Source organism: Phocoena phocoena, chromosome 2 (assembly GCF_963924675.1).
Source record: "Phocoena phocoena chromosome 2, mPhoPho1.1, whole genome shotgun sequence".
In the NCBI taxonomy this organism is placed as follows: domain Eukaryota; kingdom Metazoa; phylum Chordata; class Mammalia; order Artiodactyla; family Phocoenidae; genus Phocoena; species Phocoena phocoena.
In genome coordinates this window covers 171,797,483-171,807,696 of record NC_089220.1, presented here as the reverse complement: position 1 = coordinate 171,807,696, position 10,214 = coordinate 171,797,483, and the positions used below count along the sequence as shown (strand labels likewise).

Sequence of the window (10,214 nt, the reverse complement as noted above, 5' to 3'; positions counted from 1 at the left end):
TGGCCATTGGGAATGCTTTCAGTTAGCTCTTGTGATACCTCCATCATATTGTTGTAAGTGCAATTTTTTTTTTTTTTTTTTTTTTTTTTTTTTTTGCGGCACGCGGGCCTCTCACTGCTGTGGCCTCTCCCGTTGCGGAGCACAGGCTCCAGACACGCAGGCTCAGCGGCCATGGCTCACGGGCCCAGCCACTCCGCAGCATGTGGGATCCTCCCGGACCGGGGCATGAACCCGCGTCCCCTGCATCGGCAGGCGGACTCTCAACCACTGCACCACCAGGGAAGCCCCCTGCATTTTTTTTTTTAAAGCATTTTGTTACTTTTTGGTGCTACAGAATGCTCCAGGGTAAGTCCTAGAATCGGCCATTTCCCCAAGGAGCCCTGGTTCCTTTTACTGGAGACTGGTATTTAGAAACCAAGAAATGCCTGCTAGGTGTGCTCATTGTTGCTGGGTATTCTTACTTCTCAGCTGACAGAGCAAGGAAATAAATATGTGTGTATGTGTACAAAACTATGTTTGTACACATATCTAAAAATATTTCTATATGCAACCATCTGTGTCTGTATTAAGTTAAACCTGAGTTCATACTGATGTCTCTAATCCATCATCCCATGGATCATTCTAGCCTAGTCCCCTTGCTTATCTGTAACTTCCTACTGCAATAGTGAGAAGCCTGGCTTCCAATATCTGGTATCCATTATTTTTTTTCTTTTACATATGCCATGGGTGTTATATTTAAACATTTATTACCAACTCTAATGTCATGTAGATTTTCTGCCATGTTCTCTTCCAGAGGTTTTATAGTTTGGCATTTTACTTTAGGTCCATGATCCATTTTGAGTTAATTATATGTGAGGTATAAGATTCACTTTTTTTTTGTTGTTTTGCATATGGACATTCAGTTGTTCTAGTATCTTTGTTGAAAAGATTATTCCTTTGATCATTTTTCAAAAAGCAGCTGACTGTGTGTGAGTCTGTTTATGGACTCTTTATTCTGTTGTAAGTATCTGTATATATATTCTTTCACCAATACAACACTGTATTGATTACTGACTTACAAACTTGTAATAATCTTGAAATCTAGTATTGTGAGTCTTCCAGCTTCATTCTTCTTAAGTATTACGTTGGCTATTCTAAGTCCTCGACATTCCAAGTGTACTTTAGAATTAATTTGTTGATGTCTACAAACTGACCTCCTAATGGGGGTAAAGTTGAATTTATAAATCAAGTTGGGAAAAACAGACATGTTTACAATACTGTTTCTTTCAATCTGAAAACAAAATCATCTATTTGTTTAGATTATTTTATTTCTTCAGAGTTTTACAGTTTCCTGCTTATCGATCTTGTATGTATTTTGTTAGATTCGTACCTAAATATTTCATTTGGGGGACTACTATAAATGGTACTGTGTTTTTATTTCACATTCCAATTAATTATTGCAGGTATATAGGAAAGCCACTGAATTTTGTATATTAACCTTGTATCCTGAACCCTTGTTGTAATCACTTATTAATTCCAGGAGAGTTTTTTTTCATTGTTGATTCTTTGGATTTTTTGTATAAACAATTATGTTATCTGTGACCAGAGATCATTTTATTTATTCCTTCCCAATCTGTGTATATCTTATGCTTTATTGAATTAGATAGGGCTTCTAGTACAGTGTTGAATAGGAGTGGTGAGAAGAGGCCATCTTACCTTTAGGTTTGATGTCAGCTGTTCAATTTTTTTAGATGTTCTTTATCAAGTTGAGGAAGTTCCTCTGTATTCCTACTTTGCTGAGAATTTTTATTGTGAATGGGTATTGGATTTTGTCACATGCTTTTTCTGTGTCAATTGACATCATATAATTTTTCTTGTTTAGTCCGTTGATGTGGTGGGTTACATTGATTGACTTAATTGAACTAGCCTTGCATACCAAGAATAAACCACACTTGGCCATGGTCTATAATTCTTTTTATACATTACTGGATTCTATTTGCTAATATTTTGTGAGAATTTTTGTGTCCATGTTCATGAGAGATATTGGTTTGTATTTTTCCTTTCTTGTCAGATGTTTTTGTCTGGTTTTGGTAGTAGGGAAACGCTAGCCTCATAGAATAGATGAAGAACTGTTTCTTCTGCTTCTGTTTTTCCTGAAAATATCATGGAGAAGTGGTATAATTTCTTACATAAATATTTGGTAGAATTCACCAGTGAATCCGTTTGGGCCTGGTCCTTTATTTTATTGAAGGTTATGAATACTTGATTCAATTTCTTTAATAGGTATAGGGATATTCAGATTATCTCTTTCTCCTTGTATGTTTTGGAAGTTTGCATCTCTCAAGAAATTGGTCCATTTCATCTAAATTATCAAATTTGTGGGCATTGAGTTTTTTCATACTTTTCTCTGTTATCCTTCTAATGTCCATGGGATCAGTAGTCATGGCCCCTCTTTCAATTCTAATTTAACTATTCTCTTTCTTTGTCTGTTAGCCTAGCTAGAATTTTATCAATTTTATTGATCATTTCAATGAACCAGGTTTTAGTTTTATTGAGTTTATCTATTGTTTTCCCTTTTTCAGTTTCATTGCTTTATGCTCTAATTTTTATTACTTTTTTTATTCAGTTTGCTTTATGTTCAGATTGCTTTTCTTTCTCTAGTTTCCCAAGGTGGAAGTTTAGGTTATTGATTTTAGGTTGTCCTTCTTTTTAAACATATGCATTTAATGCTGTACATTTTCTTCTAAGCACTGCTTTTGCTAATCCCACAAATTTGATAATTTGCATTTAATTTCTATTTAGTTCAAGATACTTAAATTACTTTCAAGACTTCTTTGATCCATATGTTATTTTGAGGTGTGTTCTTTAATTTCCAAATATTTGGGGGATTTTCCAGTTATTTTCCATTATGGATTTCTAGTTTAATTCCACTGTGATCTGAGAACAAAATTTGTATAATTTCTATTTTTTTAATTTGGTAAAGTGTGTTCTCTGGCCTAGAATGTAGTCTGTCTTTGTGATTGTTCCATATAAACTTGGGAAGAATGTTCATTCAGCTTTTTTCTTTTTTTAGTTTGCTTACTCTCTATTTACCTTGTGATATAATTGACATATGACATTATGTTTGTTTCACGTGTCCAACATAATGATTTGATATTTGTATATAGAGCAGAATGATCACCACAATAAGTCAGATTGCCTTTTTTGAAAGGAGTATTCTAAAATTTTCATTTAGTCCACGTTGGTTGATAGTGTTGTTCAGGTCAACGATATCCTCATTGATTTTCTTCCTATTTAATCTCTCAGTTACTGACAGGAGGTTTTGAAGTCTGCAACTGTAATACTAAGTATGTCTATTTCTTCTTTCAGTTCTATCAGGTTTTGTTTCATATATTTTGATGCTCTATTATTTTTTGTTTATTTTTTTTCGCGGTACGTGGGCCTCTCACTGTTGTGGCCTCTCCGTTGCGGAGCACAGGCTCCGGACGCGCAGGCTCAGCGGCCATGGCTCACGGGCCCAGCCGCTCCGCGGCATGTGGGATCTTCCTGCACCGGGGCACGAACCCGTGTCCCCCGCATCGGCAGGCGGACTCTCAACCACTGCGCCACCAGGGAAGCCCCTGATGCTCTATTTTTAAGTGCACACATGGTTATAATTGTTACATCTACTTTGTGTGAAATTTATATAGCTACCCCAGCTTTCTTCTTATTACCATTAACAATAGTATATCTTTCTCTTTCCTTTTGATATTAAGCTGTCTATATTTAAAGTGGGTTTCTTACAAATAACACAGATTTGTGTCTTTAACAAAAACTACTCTGGCAGTCCTTGTCTTTTAGAGTATTTTTACCAGTCATATTTTAAATGACTATTAATATAGCATTTGAATTAATAGCAGTCGCGTTTGTAATTGTTTTGTATTCATTGTCAGAAGCTTTTTGTCCTGTCTCCTTTGGTTTTATAGGAGCTTTTTATATGATCATATTTTATCTCCTTTTTGAGCATATCAATCATACTTTGTTTTTAATGGTTTCCCTAGATTTAAAAATATCAATATTTAATTTTAACCAATGTTAGATCACTTTCAAATGACACTTCTGTTTCAAATGTACTGCAGGTACCTTATAATAGAGCATTCCTAATTCCACTCTCCTGTTTCTTATGACATGGTTGTCATTCATTCCACTTATCACTATGCTGTAATAACCCAATACATAATTACCATTACTACTTTAAACAGTTATCTTTTATATCAATTAATAGTAAGAAAAGTCAATATTTTACTTTACCTTTATTCCTTCTCTGTTGCTCTTCATTTCTTATTTATATCCAAATTTGTGGTATATATAATTTTCCTTCTACGTGAAGAAAATACTTTCTGATTTCTTTCAAGGCAGGCCTGATGGTGATGAATTCCCCATTTTTCATTGTTTGAAAAATCAATTTATTTAAACTAAAAAAAAAAGTTCACCCATTTCTGCTATGCCCCACTCTCTGCCACCAAATTGTTCTCTGTATCTATGAGCTTGGTGTTTTTCTTCCTCCCTCCCTCCCTTCCCCCTTTCCTTCCTTCCCTTCCTCCTTCCTTTCTCCCTTCCTTCCTTCCTTTCTCCTTTCCTTTCCTCCCTCCTTCCTCCCTCCCTCCCTCCCTTTCTCCCTTCCTTCCTTCCCTCCTTCCTCTCTTTCTTTCTTTTCTTGCTTCCACATATAAGAATGATCATATGGTATTTGTCTTTCTCGTTCTGATTTACTTTACTTAGCATAGTGTCCTCAAATTCCATCCATGTTGTTACAAATGGCAAGATGTAATTCTTTTTTATGGCTGAAAACTATTTTCAGTGTGTATGTTCTGTGTGTGTGTGTGTGTGTGTGTATCACATTTTTATCCATTCATCCATTGATAGACACTTAGGTTGTTTTCATATCTTGGTTATTGTAAATAATGTTGCAGCACACATGGGAGTGCATATATCTTTTCATATTGGTATTTCGTTTTCTTGAGATGAATACCCAACAGTGCAATAGCTGAATCATATGTTCTATTTTTAATTTTGGGGGAACCTCCATACTTTTTTCATAGTGGTTGTACCAGTTTACATTCCCACCAGCAATGCACAAGGGTTCCCTTTTCTCCACATCCCTGCCAATACTGGTTATTTCTTGTCTTTTTGATAATAGCCATTCTAACAGGTGTGGAGTGATAGCTCATTGTGGTTTGATTTGCATTTTCCTTGTGATTAACGATGTTGAGCACTTGTTTTTTTAATGTACCCGTTGGCCATCTATGTTTTCTTTGGAAAAATGTCTATTCACATCTACTATACAATCTTTTTTTTAATCTTTATTTATTTGTTTATTTATTTATGGCTGCGGTGGTTCTTCATTGCGGTGAGCAGGGGCTACTCTTTGCTGCAGTGCACGGGCTTCTAATTGTGGTGGCTTCTTTTGTTGTGGAGCACGGGTTCTAGGCGTGCGGACTTCAGTAGTTGTGGCACATGGCCTCAGTAGTTGTGGCACATGGCCTCAGTAGTTGTGACTCATGGGCTCAGAGCTCAGGCTCAGTAGTTGTGGTGCATGGGCTTAGTTGCCCCATGGCATGTGGGATCTCCCTGGACCAGGGCTTGAACTTGTGGCCCCTGCATTGGCAGGCGGATTCTTAACCACTGTGGCACCAGGGAAGTCCCTACTATACAGTCTTTATTCAGATTGTTTTTTCCTTTTGTTATTGAGTTGTATGTTTTGTATATTTTGCATATTTTGGATATTACACCTTATCAGGTATATGATTTGCAAATATTTTCTCCCATTCATTAGGTTGCCTTTTCATTTTGTTGATGGTTTCCTTTGCCATACAGAAGCATTTTGGTTTAATGTAGTCCCAGTTTTTGATTTTTGCTTTTGTTGCTTTTGGTGTCAGATTTAAAAAAATCATTGCCAAAACCTATGTCAAGGAGCTTACTGCCTATATTTTCTTCTAGGAGTTTTATAGATTCTGGTCTTATATTCAGGTCTTTGAGTTCGTTTTTTGTGTACGGTGTAAGACAGTTGTCCAATTTCATTCTTTTGCATGGGACTGTGTAGTTTTCCCAACACCGTATGTTGAAGAGACTGTCCTTTCTTTATTGTATATTCTTGGCTCCTCTGTTATAAATTAATCAGGTTTATTTCCGGACTCTCGATTCTGTCCCATTGATCTGTGTGTCTGTTTGTATGCCAGTACCATATTGGGTTTTTTGTTTGTTTTTGTTTTTATATTCTTTTGTTGTTTTATTTTGAATGTCTCTAGAAATGTCTGCTGTTGGTTTAAGATAGAAAATTCTTCCTTAACATGATGAGGAAAGTCCATTTTAGGTTTTCAGGAATGAGTGTTGTGTTATTAAATGTTATTCTGATATCTATTATAGAAGATCATGTGTATTTTGACTGCTGGGCATATTAATACATTTCAAAATACTAAGCCATCCTTGCTTAACCAATCTAATTATAGTAGATTAAAACATGTTGTGAAATATAATTTCTCTATTATTTCACTTACAGTTTTCTATTTAAACTCACAATAAATTTCTTTAAACAAATCCCCAAATTTCACAAATAAAATCTTAAGCTTTAAAAGATATATCAGATTGGGAATTCCCCGGTGGTCCAGTGGTTAGGACTTCATGCTTTCACTGCTGAGGGCCTGGGTTCCATCCCTGGTTGGGGAACTAAGATCTCACAAGCTGAGTGGTGCAGCCAGAAAAAGAAAACCACCAAAAAACATAAAAACAGAAGACATTACTGCTTCTTACAATACCACACACCTAGTGAAGCCTCCCCTGGAAAACCAGAGGGAACAATACAATAAGGAAAGTTCTGCTGTCCAACAGACCAGCTTCACTGCAAACCCAATTACTTCAAACAGGAAGAGACACAGCCCTACACCTGGACAGGAAGGCGATGCCTACTTTGCTATCCAGCAGGAAGAAAATGTCTCTCTTCCCAAGGGCAGCCCAGCCAATCAGAAACTGTAGTCACCCAACCAATGAGAAGCCTCTTCCTGAAAAGGACTCTGCTTGTTATTGCCCCTCCCTAGGTCCCTACCCACATGCCCTATAAAAGCAAGCTCCCCTTCCTGGTTCTCTGGATTTGCCTATGGCCTGCCATAGTCTGTATTTGCCAAATTGCAATTCTTCTGGCTATTCTCAAATAAATTCACTTTAGCTGATAAAATATCTGCTTATTATTAAAGTTGACAAACTCAGTCTAGTACCCACTAGGGTTCAGCCTTACACTTAAACTGTGTTGCTAGACTGGTTTCACACTACAAACTTCTAGACATTAAAATTCACAAAATAAGACACAGTTAAGGGACTTCCCTGGTGGTCCAGTGGTTAGGACTCCATGCCCTCACTGCAGAGGGCACAGGTTCAACCCATGGTCGGAGAACTAAGACCCCGAGGCACGGTTAAAAATCGTTTGTTACTGGCATTTGACTTAAAATCGATATGAGCCTCCACTGCTTTTAAAACAGACAAGATAATACAAAGTATTCTTTATCAGAGTATTCACAATTTGCAATTAAGCATCAGTGTATATCTAACTCTGTTTCCCTTTTAGCCTATAAGCTCCAGGAGGGTAGGAGTCAACTTATGTTTGTTTACTACTTATGCTTTTCTGTTTGTCCCCTTCAAATCTCTCCACCTTGATGCATCACTGTGTTCTCTTTCCTTGTGCTTGCGTTCAATTAATAGGAGCTCCAACAAAGGATGGAAAAGAATGAGATACACATATACACACACCACACACAAATGCTCTTGCTATCTCAATTTACATTAACTTCCCTCCAAGGCCTAAACTTCCTTTTTCGATAACAGTCTTTGCAGAACATTTCCTTCTCATTAAACAAAGAAAGAAACAAACCCACATACATGATTAAATGAAAATACAGGTCTAGTTCAATCCTCAGTTACGTTTTTTTCCTTAGTATATAAACAAAGAGTAGTAAGCTTTATAAGAAACTATATACTGAGAAATATTTCTCTCTAAATCTAACCAATTAAAACAATTAAAACAATCCTTATTAATGATCAGAAAGAATCCAGTTTTTGACAAAGAAGTAGGTCTTCTTCCTTTTGTTCTTAAAGGACTACTTGTAAAAGTATTTGATTAAGAATCCGCCTGCCAATGCAAGGGACATGGATTCGAGCCCTGGTCCAGGAAGATCCCACATGCCGTGGAGCAACCAAGCCCATGCGCCACAACTACTGAGCCTGAGCTCTAGAGCCCGTGAACCACAACTACTGAGCCCATGTGCCACAACTACTGAAGCCCGTGTGCCTAGAGCCTGTGCTCCGCAATAAGAGAAGCCACCGCAGTGAGAAGCCCACTCACCACAACAAAGAGTAGCCCCTGCTTGCTGCAACTAGAGAAAGCCCACGCACAGCAATGAAGACCCAACGCAGCCAAAAATAAAACAAATTAAAAAACAAAAAAAACCCCCCGCTATATTCTATTAAGAACATATTAAAAATGTAAAACAGGGACTTGCCTGGCCGTCCAGTGGTTCAGATGCCTCAATTCAAGTGCAGGGGGTGTGGGTTCAATCCCTAGTCGGGGAACTAGGATCCCACATGCCCTGTGGCGTGGCCAAACAATAAAGTAAAATAAAACCAAAAGAACCATTAACAATGATGACAAAATCCATGACTCCTTAATTTAGATGATCATCCCCTTTTACTAAGAACCTAAGTCTCCATGGAATAAAACTCAGGAAAGGAGAATCAATTTTACACCTCATTCCATAGGACTTTAGTTTCTGAAGTACCAGAAATAACTTATTTCACTTGTAGGAAGGTTCCACAGAATGGAGTCAAGGTAAAACAATAAAACGCATAGTCAGTACATGTGAAGTAAAAAGGTATATATTCTACATATATTCATAAAAGAAATGTTTAGTTCAAAAAATTAAAAGCCTGATCTAAGACTGGAATTATTCTGGGACTGCCTGGTAGTAATGCTTAGCTCTTACTGTGTTTGTATCATGAATATATATATGAACTATTAAAACTTAATATGATATAGTCAATAGACAACTCTGTCCTACATTTATGTTTATTAAAAACTGCCACAAACAAACAAAGCCTGTACAAAAAGCAGCCAGGGCATTGATCACTTTGAAATCATAATCTTGAGAGACACAATTTGCTTAGGACCCCACCATCTTCTAACTTAGCCATGTGTCTTCCTCTGCCACGTCTTCTTCTTTGTCTGTCATAAACAAACAAAACTACTTTGAAATGGTAGTTTTGAGAGATATTATCACCTAGGACCACCTCTTCCTCTGCCTCGTCCTCGGCCTCTTCCTGCAACAGCTTCCCTTTTCTTAGACTTCACCTTTGGTTCAACATCCACGAGAAGTGTATCCAGAGGTAAGCTGTCTGGCAGACTAAAATACTGAATGTTATTTCTGCAAATACTCAGTGTTTCCAGCTGTACAGGTTCTCTGTTCTTCAGGGTCATTTTCACAGCTTTAAGATGTGTATTCATGCTTACATCTACACCTGTGATTGTTCCATGGACCTGTGTTCTATTCTTTAATTCAGTGGTTACAATTTCGTGACCCAATTTCATCAAAAATCTCATGAGCTTCATCCTAGCGGCGCCGTCACTCTTTTGATCCAATAGTGCACAAAACATGACAACCAAGCACCAACCGGCTGCGAGTATGAATGGCCCATGTTGTTTTAATTACTGTAGCTTTGTAAGGTAGTTTGAAACCAGAGCACATGAAGTCTCCAGCTTTGCTCTTATTTCTCAAGATTGTTCTGGCTATTTAGGGACTTTTGTGATTTCATACAAATTTTAGGACTATTTATTCTCCTTCACTTTTGAAGGATGCTTTCACTAGAATTCTACTTTTTTTTTTCTTTTAAGACTTTTAGTATTTCACTCCACTTTCTTCTCACTTGCATGGTTTCTGATAAGAAATCTTCTGTAAATCTTATCTGTTCCAAACATTTCCTTCTCTCTCCTTCCATTTTTATACTTCTTATTGATTTAAACTGTGAGTTTATATATATAATGCTATTGAATTTTTGGACTATAAATCTAGTTGTCAAATTTTATTACTGACATTGTATTAAGAATTATCCACAATTATTTGGATGTACCTCTACATTTTACAGGTTACATTTTTCATCTTCAATTCTTTTATACCATGAATTATAAGTTTTTTATTTGGATTGAGCTCTTGGTC

The 10,214-nt window shown here is 36.9% G+C and overlaps 1 pseudogene; it reads right to left on the bottom strand.

The window, feature by feature from the left end:
• Nucleotides 1–9,277: 9,277 nt before the first annotated feature.
• LOC136118579 (small nuclear ribonucleoprotein Sm D1 pseudogene) lies at nt 9,278–9,655 on the bottom strand (annotated as a pseudogene).
• Nucleotides 9,656–10,214: the final 559 nt, after the last annotated feature.